Source organism: Lepisosteus oculatus, chromosome 4 (genome assembly GCF_040954835.1).
Source record: "Lepisosteus oculatus isolate fLepOcu1 chromosome 4, fLepOcu1.hap2, whole genome shotgun sequence".
Taxonomy (NCBI): domain Eukaryota; kingdom Metazoa; phylum Chordata; class Actinopteri; order Semionotiformes; family Lepisosteidae; genus Lepisosteus; species Lepisosteus oculatus.
Window position 1 is genome coordinate 31,683,273 of NC_090699.1, and position 16,561 is coordinate 31,699,833.

Genomic DNA, 16,561 nt, shown 5'->3' on the forward strand with positions numbered 1-16,561 from the left:
TTCTTTAATGGCTTTGGGACTTTGATTATATTGGACTTAAACATTTTACAGCTGGGACCACAGGGCTAGATTAACATTTAAAATTTTGCATTACGTCTGAGTTTTAGTACAATGGTATTGAAAATAAAGCTTGGAAGTAAGTGAGAAAGGGATATTGCCCCCATTACTAAAATATGCTGTTTTATTTATACTGCCTCTCACTGGCATGCAGCCATAAAGAGGTAAATGGGATTTCATGCTCATGCAAAGCAAACATTGACAGCTAAGAGCTCTATAAATTAAACCCACACAGGCATGTTTTACACTGAGTTTAATTGGGGTGTCTAGTAACTCTTCTGCTCTGCTACTCAAACAGAAAGCCTACACCTATATGTTATACACTGCATACTTCAAACTGTCTTTAATTTAACTGTTTTATTTAATACTCATCAAAGTTATTTAGAAGAATATCAAAATTAAACATGCTCCTAAGGCACTGCAATGGCAAACGTAAGATTAAGCAACCTTTTATAATAGATGAGCTTCAACATTTTGGTAAGCCATTTCACAGTAAAGCATCACCCAAGTGATATTCAGTAAAAAATAATACAGTCACTTCATAGATATAAGGAATGAGAGGGCTTATAACCTTAAACAACTAAATGTATTTGATGAGTTAATCTGGTTCTGAAAGGTGTAAATGGTAGATAATTTCTAAACAGAAGTGACCACATTCCATATGACTGTAGCGTTTGACCTCCTAGCATGTACCGTCCTTCCAGGAATAACTTGCAGAATTCTGAGCTGAAAATAAACCTCAATCTCTCACATTCCCCGCAGCTCCAGTTCCTCCTGTAAACACTGTAGTGCTCTGGACAGATGCATCAGCTTTCACACTTCCGTACTGTAAGCACTGTACAAGAATTCTGTTACACCGATCAAAGGCTAAAACCAAATACACTGCTTTGGGTTACACTAGTTTAGGCTTCATAAATAGAGTGCAGTTTTACCTGACTATACTGAACTGTATTTTTTTGGGGGGCAGCATTCATTCTTAAACCAAAATGACAAAACTGATTTCCTCACCATGTACATAAACATGGACAAATGCATATTAATATAATAGAGGACTTCACTAGAATTAATAGTTCTGAAACTATAGGTGCTCACACTGAAGAAGGCTCCACGGCCAAAACGTTGTGTTTACTTTCTTCTCTTTACAGCATGGAATAAACCTTTTACTTGTTCCTGTATGTTTATAATGACTTGGATAACTGAGTTCAGAGCGCATGACTGAGGTCACCGTTTTGTACAAATGCCTTTTTTCCAAAATTTGTAGCATCCATGATACTGTTGCTGTAAAAGGAAAAACAATCTGAAATACTGTAACATACTGTGAGTTAAAACAGGATTTAACTCAAGGGATGAGAGCTTAAAATTGTACAACACACTAGTAAGGCCTCATTTAAAAATATTGAGGACAATTATGGTCACCACTTTAAAGGAAAAAATTGTTGCTGCTGTGGAGTCAAGAGAACCAAACACATTCCAGGTTGAAGAAAATGTCCTACACTGATGGGGTCAAGGAACCCATCAAATTATTCTTCAAAAGCATTGTCAAGTAAACCCAGCAGATTTCTTCAGAATGAACAGTGAAACATGAACCAGAGGCTACAAGTGGAAATTACATGAATGTGCAATTATTCAAGGCCCTTCTCTACCCAAAGAATTGACAGAATACAAGGAACAAGCAACTAAGCCATATTGTTGAAGCCAATAACATGGCTTTTTTCAAGAAACAGCAGGGTGAAAACCCTGGATCACTACTACCAACCAAATGGCCTAGGGTCAAATGGCTTCCTCTCATTTGTAACTATTCCTATGACCGCTTCTGTGCACTCAAAAGGACTTTAACATTAGCAGTACTGGCCACTGACTTAAGCCATTGAAAAATTTAAAAGACAAATTGCAACAAGCTACAACAAAGCTATGTGAATGTATCGATTAATTACTATATAAATATAACTATACAGTAGTAATTCCTTGTTAATCAGTGATTACAATGAATGTGTTTAAATTCCTTTCTTTAATTGACTGATATAGAAGGTTATTGTTATTTATGTAAAGCAAGTTGGAAGGTGTTATACTGTACTATGAAATCCTTTCCAAAATGACATGAATGCTTCTGTCCAGTTTAAACAAAACATTTAATCATATTTCTAATTAAATTAATGTTTTTTTCATATACAGACTCACAGGGTCATGTCTTCTGGGAACTGACTTCCTTAAACCTTCTTCTGAGATTTGGATAAAAACTCATAAGGCCTTGATATGAATAGGTTGAGCCTCCAAATATGGTGTTTTACCAATGCATGGCACATTAGAGACTACTTCACAAATCTGATATCCCATCACACACACCTCAGACATCCACGGGGAACTGCTAAACTCTAACAAAGAGCCTTTGAACTCCTGCCAGCGTTATAAAAAAATTACACGTCTAGACGTGCCAACAGTTCATCACACATTTTGCCCATATCCTTTGTTGAATTTCAATTCAACCTTATCAAACAGAAGGTTCTATCACTAAAACTATTTAAACAAAAAACATTTACTGAAAAGCTAGAAGTACTACAAACTGCTCAATTTTTCTTAATGTTTTTGGGCATTTGGTTATATGTTTTGCATCTAATTTTATTACTTTTCTATATTTATTAGGGATATTTGCTGTATAAATTCTCTCTGACTTTTTCATGCCCTTTTCTGATTCTTAAATTGATGGACAACATCCAAAAAACAGTATAAGAGAGACAGAGATTTTAATTGCCTGTGGCACAATACACAACGGCTGTTTCTTATGTTGCCATAAGAATAAAGCACACTTGCAGTAAAATGTATTTTTCTTCCATCTTCTTTTCAGATCGATAGTCAGTTCAAGCTAATTTGTAATGCAGCTGTCCAAGCACACCATTCTCAAGTTCAGCCATTGTTTAATGGGTCCTGAATGGCCCATTAGAAAGAGTTTAATTGAATGGCAAATTTACACAAGCAGTACAGTGGGTTGTGGTGAAAGGCGGAATAGCCTGGTCATATATAGGAAAGTGGGATAATAATGAAAAACAATAAAATGTTTTTTCTGTTAATGGTCTTCCATATAATCAATAGATCTCTGACTTACAATCTTTGATATTTGCTTTCTTCTTGTGGAGTTCAACTTTTGACAATTAAATTAAAATAGCACTTGCAATGGATCTTCATTTAAAAGCCTCACACTGCAGACAACATTTTATATATTTCTGAAAAGATACCATTTTTATTTTTTGAAAGTATGACTACATTTAAATGCAGTACTAAGTTCTCTTTTGAGAATGTAGATATTCAGAAACAAGTTAATTTTTGAGCACTCTATATTGTATCTTAATCACAGTTAAAAATACCCCATTAAAATTAGAAATCCCAATATCTAGGTCTCTTGAGATTAAAAAAGGCAGCACCGTCAGCTTGTGAAGAAGGCTGAAGAGGCATGTGTCACACCTGAAGAAGAGTCCATTGTAAAAACACTGTTTTTCTTCTTTCTTGTTACCTTTCAGGGTGAAATTAACCTCTGCTTGCATATAAATGTCCTGTCACTCAGTGTCCCCTCAATTAAATTCTAACTCCAAATGTCAAGCTACAATTTTCATGAAACAATGAATATTTGATTGAATAAATATTATAGCCTCTTTTTAACACATATGCATATTTAAAGTACCCTATAGAATAGATGGTTCAGTTACTTAGTTTTAGGTTTCTGTGGAATAAGGGAGAAATAATAATAATAATAATAATGGCAGGTGAACAGCAATATTTTAAATTCAAGCTTAAAGGATTTACTGCATGTTTACAAAGACACCTAGTCTGTTCTTAAGGAAGTTAGCATAAATATCCCAGCTGAAGCCACCTTTAGCTTTGCATACTGTATATTGTAGCACCCCTTTACAAATACATAGTACAAGTGTAACTCTTCATAGTACAAGTGGAACTCACTGCTTGATACTCACTGTATGGACACTCCTCTTTGGTTTCCTCCCTTGTTATTTATACACTCACTCATAGGAGCAATGTACTGTAAGTGTAGCTTCCTGGAAAAGCATGAGCAGTATGACAAAATCTTGGTAACAACCCTGCTGTACCCAGTGGTGATCTCACACTGATTTTTTAAAGTTATTTGTCTAGAGGAAACAACTGTCTTCTGACTCTACATGCTGATGTTTGCTGTGCATGTATGCAAAATGCAGTAAAAAATACTTAAGTTAAGTTCTCTTAAGAATGCCCCATGCATTAGGCCAGGAACAATTATATTCATTACGTACAGCATGTCTGACTAGCTTGACACTATTTAAGAAGCAAGATTTAAAACTAGAGACATTCCCAACAAGAGGAGGCGATTTGGCCAGTTTAACTTGTTTTCAGTTTTAGCGAAGCAAAATCTACCAAATTTTTATCCAGCGTTTTTTTTTTAAAGAGCTCAGAGTCTGAGACTTAACTACCTGGCTGGAAAGTTTGTTCCAGATACTTAAACATTGTGTAAATAAGTGTTTCCTATTCTCCTATATGAACTCCCTCTCAGTTTCCAATGTTCCAAAGTGACCCAATGTTCTTGTTTCACTACAGAGTCTGAAATAGTTCTATGATCTCTTAGGGAATATAAACATGGACCTCCTTTGAACTAGATGAAGCAGATGTGCATGTTTCAAGACTGCGTTCCAGGACCGTTAATGTGTGCAAGTGACATAAGGAAATACAAGAAACCTGAGGTGCAAGTAATTATATAAATATTTATTTTTGTGTTTTTGGAGAGCAGGTGAAATTATCAAATGTGAAACTCATTTTAACCTGAAAATTTTACAGTTCCAGAGTAGTTGTCATATTCTGATACTTGGACCTCAAGGCTCAGTACTTCCTGAATCTGTTTCAATAAATTGTACTCAATATGGCCAAGATTAAGGACAGGGTCTTTTTTTTTATTGCACAGTATGTAAATATGGACAAATGTTTCTACAATATTTCTTCAAAAGGATCAGTGCACATTAAACAATACAACGGACATTTTAAAGTAATTCTGACTATTGTGTTTCTCTAAAAAATATTTAAGGGTCCTCTTTAAAACTGTACAGAATATATTCCAGAGCACGAGTGCTCTTATTTCACTCACACATTTTGTGTTTTGTAATCATACATGACTACGTAAGGCAGCAGCATGAAGTACTGACAAGGGTAAGGCAGAACCTATTGTACTCAGGTGCAATTTATTTCACTCACATTTACTGCCCTATAGAGGACATGCTGTATAAATGAATCTATAGTTTGTCATTGTAAATGAGAATTTGTTCTCAGCTTAGTTTACATGTAAACTAAAAGATTTTTTAAAAATACTATCACAGCTAGCTCAGTACTGATACATATACACTTAAGGGACACTTAATCAAAGAAAATCAATAGAAATATTAAAAATCAAGAAAATCAGATCCCCCCCCCACAATATGGTTGAAAAATGCTAATTGTTTTTGTGGTACAAGACAAGTATAAAACAGAAGACAAATAATGTATACAAATGTCTATTTGTAATAGAAATGTTTCATGTTTGGATCTGAGAAACTGTAGCTGTCAGGGGACATTGGAATGTAAGGGGGTTGCTTTAGTATATTGCAATGGCTGCCAATCCCACTGAAAATAAATAGGATCCCACACAATAGGAAACAAAATAGTCCCTCCTTTCTCGTCTAACCATGGTCTAGAACATACAATAGATTCCTGTGTTGCTGCAAAATCAGAATCCCCCTGTCATAACGGAAAATAGAACGCTAAGCAAAGATTTGAATATCTTCTCTACCTGCCTCTAGACCAAAAATGTACTTAACATGAGATTAAATAATTACCTTCAGCTTTTTACAAGAGATCATGACAAAGACCACATTGTCTCTGTGCCAGAAAAGCCACTATTAACTTGACTTTGCTATTATTCTCACAAATTGCTCTCTGAAGGAAAGCATACATTAAAAATTCAAACTACTCCAGTCTGTACTGAATAAAGGCTTCTTACTTAAATTCGCTGAATGAATTAGTTGGGGCAGATATACATATAAACCATACTTATTTTTGTGAAGTTTGTTTAAAATAATATAACTGAAACAGTTGGAACAACAGCACAGTTCCAGTGGGTCTGAGTCACAATTACATACTTGTCAGGATTCAGGCACAAAATATAATGAATTATTAGCAAACCTACCTGTAACCTCATCTACCTTTAGATAAACTTGAATTAGAATATTTCTAATTCACAAAAAGTTGATACAATTTTATCAAATAATTACTTAAACATTACTGATGTACAAGAGTCGATATTGTTATGATGTTAATATAAGTACAATAGAATTCTAATTCTTTTCTTGCCTATTTCTGTGCTATTACAACTAAAATCCTTGGTAGATTGTTTTAACTAGGGCAATTTGTGATTGAAATACTAGATGCACTTCAAAATATGACACATGCAGTTCTAAAATAGGAAGAAAAAGGTGGCAACCTCTAGAGTTCTCAGTACACCTGAAGGTCAATGTGTTCATAGAGCGTGATCATATTAACACCTGATAAAATGACAACTGCTATAGCTATTAAACCACAGTAGTCTTGGCTTGGGATTGAAAGTCTTCTCATAGAGTCATAGACATTTTTAGAACGCTTACCCTCCTGAAATAGTGGTTTCAAAACAAATATTTGTCAAACTAACCAAAGCTACTGTACTGTATGCTCAAGTGCACCATAAGAATAACATCCATGCTTATAGTCATGCAAACGCAAATTGTCAGGAAACCATATCATTTACATTTCCCTGCTATTTTAATTCAGACTATTTTGCATATCTTTTTAGCATAATGTACAGGTGATGATTGATTACTTTTTTCTCGTAATATTTACGATATCAGCTAAGACAGGCCTTGAAAAAAGAATGTGATTTCCAAGTCTTGGAAAGTGGGTGTGAGTTTGTATGCATACAACCTGTGATGAACTGGTCTCATCCAGGGTATGGTCCTGCCTTGTGCACTATGCTTCTGGGATAGGAAACCATTATCAGTAATAAGTCTGATAACATGTGGATGTCTTAGAGTTTGGATGCATAAGGGGACTTAATCTTTCCCATGGCATTCAGGGGAGGGAGAGAAGGGAGGGGGTGCAATTGATAAATCAAGTTCAAAATGAACACAAAAGAAAAAAGTTTCATTTAGTATTCAAACAACATGGTCATGATACTTATTTAAAATGTTTTTTCCTCAATAAAGCAACCAAAAAAATAATGGAGTGTCTGCTCTAAATTGGATTATAAAGTGTGAATGTGAAGTAAATGAATAAAACACTGGCCATTTTTAGTCCTCGAGTCTCACTGTGTCTTCTGGTCTGTCCACCTGAGCTTTGAGTTTGTTAACTGATCAATAACTTAGCTTTTAATTTGAATTTTTACTCACTAGGAGTTTGAAAGAGTTTATAAGACTGTATATATATGTATGTTGTTTTCACTTGTATCAGTGATCTAGATCCTGGTATACTCTAGGTAGTAAACTATACATTTGCTGGTGATACCTAAATAGGAGGTTTAGCAAACACTATAAAAGCAGTAAATTCAATTAAAAAACAAAAAGACTTGGTAAACCCTTGTCAGATTAGCCACTGAGCTAGTAGAGGCTTATGTAAAAGACAGGTATTTATGTTGACATCATCTACATCTAAATATTGTGGGGAAGACAAAAAGGCAACATACTGTATTAGGATATATTGTCAAATACATAGTCAAACATAGAACTTAAATCAAAGGATTTTATGTTACAATAACCACATCATTTAGAATGTTGTGCACAATTATGAAATGTCCTACCACTGAAATTTTTAAACTTGAATAGTGAAAAGAGACAAAGAAACCTTATTCAAAAGATTCAAAATCTTCAGAGGTACCGATAGTTAACCCAGTGGAATAAATAATGAAGCCAAAGCCGGAGGGCACCAGTGGAAACTAGGATTAGGCAGCACTTCTTTACAAAGCACTGTGGGGCTACGGAACAAGCTAACCAGCCATGCTCTTGAAGCCTCATTCAAGAAATGGCAGGGTGAGATCACTTAGCGAATAAAAAACAAACCGATTAGATGGACTGAATGGCCTCTCCTTGTTTGTAACTTTTCTTACGTTTTTAAAATACTGCACATTTCTGAGGAGAATCCAGAAATGAGGTAAAGAACCTCTGGATAAACACCTTAGTGAATAGGAAAATTTGGACTAGATGGATCCTTTTTACTCTAGCTTCTTACTGGTGTTCTATTCAGCTTTTCTGTGAGGGGTCTTTGGATCAAAATGTGCATAATTTATTTTACTCACTTATTAGGGTTACTGTATTTTAACAGTTGTTGCTCTATTTGGAAGTAGCTCTGTAAAAGAGATTCACGTGTCTTGTTTGCTGGATGGGGTTGCCAAGGGAAGCTATTTGTCTCTACTGCCAACTGTGACCTCTACAGTTTGTCTAACATAAACATACAGTAACCAAGAGCATGTAGTCGGCAGAGGTAAACCTTACTGTCTGGCAAATACAGTATAAACATGTTTTCCTAGAAAAGATGTTCGCATGCCTTGTTTTTTAAAAAAACAAAAACATATTATGTTGGCTTTGAATTTGTCCCACAGCTTTAATTTAGAACAGCCCCGGTTTTCCTAACAAAGTTCAGATTTCACTGTTAAAATCTGGCTTCCATTCTGTCCATCTTTTCCAATTAGTCGTCACTACTTTTTTGCCTTCATCCTCACAAGTCAAAGTACGGCACTGCCTGTAGCTGTCCATGTGTAGTGCTGCTCACTTTAGCCAATTAAGTATTGAAATATCTTCTGCAAGGCCCAGTCAAGCAATATATCATTGCTGCTGGCTACATTCAACTCTTGGCCTAAAAGTACATTTCTGGGACACCAGCAGAGAAAGGCTGGCAGGAACCATATTGTTCCTATGACCTCCACGAGCACACTACGGCTGGGGGAAGTGTTACAAGGTAACTGGCTTTTCGAATAGTAACTTCTTCATAAATCTTGAACAATTTAGAAATGAATAAAACTTAAAACATCCCATCCTTACATTAAATGTAAAAATATGCATACATTATACTTGAATTAAATATAACCCTACACTACAACACTAAATGTAATATCTGACAAAAATGAATTAACCATCAGTTTTACTTAGCTTCCAACCAATGATGAATATCCAAGCCTTTAGACAACTAGAGGCAAATGATTGTCATTTTTAAACCAATAAAAATCTGGAAATGCTGGTTAATTGCTTTTGCAATTGTGAAATTCCAAAGAAGAAAAAATTGCATGTGGGTGTTTGACTTTCTTCTCCAGGATGCCCGATAAGACCTATTTATAGGAAGATGCAGTAAATAAGAATAATCTGAAGTAATAAGAAAAACTCTGTAAGAAAAAGTCTTACAGAGATTGTGTAAAAATATCTGCATAACAAAGAACTGGAATAGAATTAAAGTTGATTTTCACTCCAGATAAAAAAGGCAAAACACACAAAGAAAGTCAAATGCACCTGTTCATAGATTTGTAAGCATTACTTCTCCCATTGAAATGGCAAGCAGCAAGGCAAAGAACTGTAATGTTAAATAGTGGCATAGATATTTTTTTATCAACTTGGAATATTCATATTCCAAACAGCAGCTTCATGTTCACATTTTGTTTATTTTTGAAACCTTTAATATAGACTTTCTTTTGTTCCAGGCTAAGTGGAATAAATCTACAGGAAATAATTCAGCAAAAATGGAAATGAGCTTATCCTCTCTTCTTTGCAAAAGATCCCAATTTTGTCTGGATCCCATGTTTAGGCTACCAAACCTCTTTAACTTTATTTAATTTTTGCAGTCTTACTCCAGATAGGAGACAGACTTCCATAACAATTAGCCTTATATGTCCCCAGTTAATATATTTTCAGTGTAGCTACCAAATCAAAAGGCAAGCAATTGGATTCTCAAAACATTATTAATATATTTGGTCTCTTCAAAGGTACTTCACCACTGTACATAGAAAGTTTCCAGGAATGACCAAGTTGTCACAGTCTTAAAGAAACATGAAACTATTCAGACAAATCACAAGAAAGACCTAAGAGCTGCTATAGTGAGATTTTAATACTTGATTTTTTTAAAGTAATTAAAGAGCTAATTTTAGCATGGGCATTGTTGATGCCCCCAAAAATGTACTACTAAAATGGAAATACGTATGTTATAGGGATTATAACAGGAGCTCAACACATACTGTAGACTCTAGTGAATTTCTAAAATAAATAAGGAAATGTAAATGCTTTTTCCATGTGTGCACTTGGCTTTTAGCCAAAAGGCAAAAATCCCTGTTAAACACTTTTAGTTTTGGTAAAAATTAGGCAGTAATTTAGGTCATTAATAAAAAGGAGTCTGCAGAATAAACATCAGAAAAATCAGACAGACAAAGAACTGTCTACCTAGTCTCATTTTTTTTATACATTGCAAGGAAACAAGTTTACCACCTGCACAGAAAAGTGCCATATGTTATTCTGAACTGTAGCTACTGTTGATTTTTTTAACCTCAAATGTAAAAATATAGTTTAATAGTTGAACATTAATTAATTCAAAAAATTATATATGCAAGAATCTCAGTATTCCCAAGATCTTTTGAATCACATGAAACACTTCTATTCACTGTTACATTTAGTCAACAACCGAACATAAATTCTGTCATGTGATAAAAGTTAAAACTCATAAAGCCATTGACTTTATCTACCAAATAAATACTCCTGCATTATGTGTGTTAAGGCCTCCAAGAACAGGAATGTGAGCTTGTGATCCTGTCGACAGTAAACGTGTGCTTAACATGAACCTATACAAACACTAGATTTTCAGGTTTCAGAAATGAAGTCTTCTCCCTGATACACCCACTCCTCCGCTGATGCACCTCTCTGAAATACTAACAGGTATAAACTGTTTACTCTTAACAACCTGCACTAGAAACAAGCTAGCATACAGTATCATAAAATGAGTCAATTTAGGTATATTTATTCAAACAGAATTTGATTACACTTAACATCCTTATGTTCATCCTTGTTGAAGAAATTGCTACCATATGTTCTAAAATCAATAGGGTTTCCAAAGGCAAATTTTATTTCTAGAGGTAAAATCCTCTAGAACCCCAGTAAGAAACAATTCCTAGTTTCACATAAATCATTTTTTTTTCTTTCTACCACACTTGTTTGTGTTCTCACTAAACAAGATAACAAGGCTGTGGAACCACAGAGGAATTAAAATATAATTTCAGTCACTGGCATGAATTAATCTTGAGGCTATTCTGTTTGGCAACTTAAATAATAAATAAATAGTTCTTAGATTTATATAGTGCTTTTGTAGATGCTCCACTCAAAAAGCTTTATAGGTAATGGGTACCCCCTTTCACCACCACCAATGAGTAGCCCCATCTGGATGATGTAATGACAGCCAAACTACCCCAGTACGCTCACCACACATCAGCTATCAATCTTGGGCGGAACACAGTAATGAAGCCAGTTCATAGAGGGAGATTATTAGGAAGCCATGATCGGTAAAGGCCAATAGGAAATTTGGCCAGGAGATACACCCTAGGCCAGAAATGCCCTGATAATTTTAATGACCACTGTGAGTCAGGACCTTGGATTTACATCCAAGGACGGTGTCTTTTTACAATATAGTTTATAATGTCCTACTATACTGGGGCATTATGATCCACACAGACCACAGGGTGAGCGCCCCCTGCTGGTCACCTCTTCCAGATTGGGTGCACTATGCATTGCATTCTGGTGTTCCATCTCATTTTTCTTTTTATTTATCATTGGAAACGAGCAGGGCAAAAACAGCAGATATACGTCTATTGACCAATAAAGTTGCAAGGGTAAATTAATCAGCATTTTAACATAAAAGCAGTATGACTAATACAGACGCATGGTAAATCTGTATGCTTTTGTCTGTGACAAATTCAACAAAATGAAAGTATTCATTACAAAGTTTCTATGCGTTACAACACAGCAATAAAGAGTTCTACAAATAAATACATGAATAATAAATGACTTGGTAAGTGCAGGTAGCTCCTCAAAAGAGATGGATTACCACAACAAGTCTGCCAAATATTTGTGAGTACCCTTCACTGACCTGAGCTTGAGCAACCTTCGTTGTGACTCATGGTGTTTTTTGATCATTAATACTGCTATGAAACTCTGTCCTCTGCTCACTTTTGGCCAAGATGTTTTTAACGCCAAGTTCCGAACTTAACATGAGCACTTGATACCAACAACTTCTAAATTTCTGGCTGCCAAAGTTTTATGGACAGAAACAAAATACAGCACAGCAAAACAAGGTTTTTCAATGCCGATTAAAATTGTTTATTGCCCAGTCAGGTTCACATCCTCATCAAAAAATCCTTAAAATTAAATCTTGACAATGTTATTGTTAACGTTCTCCACATTTGACACATCATGATATACACAGCAGTTTCTTAAACATTCTTCCATTAACTCAGGTCCACACATGAAGGCAATTTGAAATATTTAAATTGTTTTACATTATTATTTATTTTTTACTACCTCTCCTGGATAAAAAATATCTTAAAATCAAATGGGTTTATAAAATACCAAGTTTAAGTAAATTGCATGAATCGTAGCTTTTGGAAGTTGAAAGAAACGTTTATTGCCTCCTAAAATCCAAACAGGACTGCTTTTAAAATTTTAATAATAAAGAAAATAAATTATATTAGATTTGAATACAAATATAAATAGGAAAAAATCTTGATAAGAGTAGCAACTTTAAGATTTTTGGCATTTTAGGAAAAAATGCCAAATAACTATGAGATTTTCTAAATGTAATCCATAGTAAAGACAAAAATTAGATTGAGAACAGCACAGCAGTTATTCAAACAACTGAAAGGAAATAGACCTGCCAAATCATTGTATTTTTTTTAATCCTGGCGAGTCAATAGCAGGATGTAAAAATAAACGTTGGTTTGATGAAAGATGGCAAGTTTACTTTAAAAAAAGTTGACCATTAAAAAAATCAGGGTTGTGCAGACGAACGGATTGAGTTTCCCAGGGAGATGGAGGAAAGGATGAGAAAAACAGACTGCATTAGGAAACAGAAGCTCTAGACCAGTCAAGAGCTGCAGTAACTGAAGGCATTCTTTTAAACCCACAGACTGCCCCCTTCTCAGGTGCCGGGAAAGGAAGTTAACTAGTCTTTCTCAGGAAACAAAAAAAATAAATTCAATAAGGTATGGACTGTATACAATGTCTCACATGTGCCCACTGATCCCCCTTACGTGGTTAAGGACTGATGTCTGATGTCGAGAACATTAAGAAAATTATCTGTGCCAATCCTGGTGCTTCTTAAAATAATATCTTATGTTAGCTAACTGGCATCCCAGATAGGGAGATAGATTCATAGGAGTAATGTTATAATATAAAACAAAAAAAAATCCTTTATATAGAGCAATGTAATTGTTTTAAATCTACTGGCTCTAGAAATGTGCATTTTCTAGATTTGCTTTCTGCTTGTTGAGTCTTCCAGAATGGTATATAAACAACATTAAATCTCTTTAGTTATATGAATACGTCATATAAAACAATCACCACATCAAACTTTCTAGATATCTCTATAGATACATTTTGCTAGTGCTAAATTGAAAAAAACAACTACTTTCAGATCTTAAACAAATACCTTTAAAATGGATAGTCAGGAAAAAACAATCCCTACCCGCTGTACATAAAGATGGATACAGAATATAATTAAAGAATTTTTCTTGCACAGGACCATTGAATTTAACATCATCTTGTCATAAAATGTAGTTTATCCTCGGTATACGTGTCATTTTTGAAGTGAATCATGCTGGAATAAGAAAAACATAAGCTTGTGTATACCCAACAGTCATGTGCACAAGGCTTGTACTGTACACGCCTATGGTAATGAACAAAACAAAAGGAAGTTTGTCTCCATTTGCAAAACTCAATTCTAGGTTTTGCCAGGTCTATTGTAAAAGGAACACCTTCTTCCCTAATTTATACAATATTAACCTGGTGCAAAACTGACACAAGAAACAGCCCTCTGAAAATAAGACTAATTTAAGGAAGTCACAATCACCAAGGTCTATTTTTAAATTACATTTACAATTCTGCTGAAATAAGAAATGAAAACTGATGGGAATGATCTAAGAGAAAACACATTACTACACTCAATTATCAGTCTCCCGCTTTCTAGATATGCATCGTTTATGGTTCATAGGTGACAATTTACCCTTAGATATTCAAGGTATCTCCAAGACATTTGAGTTCAGATCTATACTATATAGTGCTTATGCCAAGTCTGCAGATACAGGTCATTCAATATTGCAATTTGATTAGTCTGAAATTCAAACTGTGTCTTTACAGGTGTCTTACAGACAGACTTGGAGGCACATTTTTCTAAAAAAAATGTATTTAAAACACCCTTTTGCGAAAGTGGGATGACTGTTTCCATGATACTGCCCAGTACTGGGCCATGTGCAGCAAATCGGCAGGTAGAGTTACTGTTGGCCGAATGCCCAGAGAGCAGCTGCACTCTGCTCTACACATGGCACAGTGACAACGAAGGGAAGATAGAATAAGAGAGCATTCCAGAGAGTCACTGAAGACCAGCCTGCCTCATCATCGTGCTCGACGTGAAAAAAGACTGTCTGTTCCTGTTAACAGCAGGCTGCTTGGTCAAAACCACAGGGAATGCTTTAGTCTGGAATAGTTTGATTCAAGCATCCCTGGTACTTCAAAGAAAAGTGTTCTTGCTAAACACTAATGAACTTTCTTTAGCAAAAAGTACATTAATTCCATGGCATTTTATAACTTTTATAATGATCATTTTGACCACTGTGACAACCTCTTGAGATGCCATCAACTATGAAGCCATAAAAATATTACATCAGTCATATCGTTCCCATGCTTCAATGTGAATATCCCCTTTCTAAAAATTTCAGTGGGACTCTTTAGAACATACTTATTATACTAAGAGCCTTAACAATGTCAACTACTTCTTTCAAAGGGATTGTATTTTTTCTGGAAGAAACAGGGCAGGAATAACTAAGACTAACAAAATAAATATAAAATAATGGACAAATGCAAGACAAATATATAGACTTTTTCAATAAACACCCCAAGATGTTTAATGTCAGCATAGAAAACTGGTGCATTTTAATTGATCATTAAATATTATGTAGGAAACAATAACAGCAATGACTACAAATCCTACATTTTTAAATTATCTGGTTTAATTTCCATCACATAAATGTTTCATCAATATCTGTAACACATACAGTGTATGGCATGTATTTGGGCTGGAGTACTGTCAAATCTTGGGAGGCTTCTGATAAATTGTCTCCATACAGAATCTACATGACTGATATTAGATTGGTCAACTCCACGAGTCTTAGACTTCAAAGTTCTAAAACTCTTGGTGCATGACACAAACTCTAAGAAGATTATTAAAACTGTATCCAATCCCATGAGCCATAATTAAACCTAATGGAATTTCCTGACAAAGGAAGTCATACCAGATTGAGAAAACCAGGTGACAGCATGGGTTCAAAAAACATCTGCTGTTTGTATATTTTGGCAATATGATGAATCCTGTTCATTGAGCTCTCATTGTTATGTTGAGCCTTTAAGATCTCTGAAGTTGAACCACTGGTGAACCATTGTGTCATTTTCTCTGGACAAAGCAGTGATGAAATCAAGGCAAGCACAAACTATAACATTTGAGCTCCTCAAGCACAACCCACCTGCAGTCAACCCACAGTCAATTTTCTCTGCAATGTTCTGCTTAGGGTGTTATTATGAGGTTCTCTCTGTGTTTGTTCTCCTTTCAACACACACCGCTAATCACACAGCCAGATTGAAAGTGACATTCGAGAAAGTGTATTGATTATTTCAGAAGACACCCCACACACACACAAGGACTGTTACTAACATTTCCTATCAAATGTTGCATTTAATATTGGAGCTTTTAACATTTGCTGGTATGAACTTCCAGAAACAGAATGTGATGTTATCAACTGCTTTTTTCACAGAGAAGTGTTTAGCAAATACTACCCACATTAACACTTTTCCATCTGGCATTGCTTACCTTTTAATTAAACATTTATCTTTATTTTTCAAACTAAAAGCTTCAATTGAAAACAGAGTAACTTGGATTTTAGATGGTGGGTGGACTGACGATGGCCATTAAAGTCACATCTTAGTGGCTTCACCAGTTCTAAACTAATGCTGTGACATACTGTACAAAGTCAAATGCAACAAACATGCTGATTTAGTACAGAGCTGCATACTAAATAGAGTATTACCTTGTATGGTACTATCTCTGGATCATCCCCAGTTGTAGGCTCATTTGCAATGAAAAACCCTGCAGAACAAAACTGAAGACCTGCTGATCCCATTCTTAGTAATGTACTATGAATTAAACTGTGGTTCTACCAAGGAGAAACTGAAAGGGGCTGAATATT

At 35.1% G+C, this 16,561-nt stretch overlaps 1 protein-coding gene across 1 annotated transcript in view; it reads right to left on the reverse strand.

The window, feature by feature from the left end:
- Positions 1-16,561, reverse strand: part of LOC138238037 (collagen alpha-1(XXIII) chain-like) — a 56,622-nt gene that overhangs the window by 5,496 nt on the left and 34,565 nt on the right. The gene's annotated exons all lie outside the window — the stretch shown is intronic.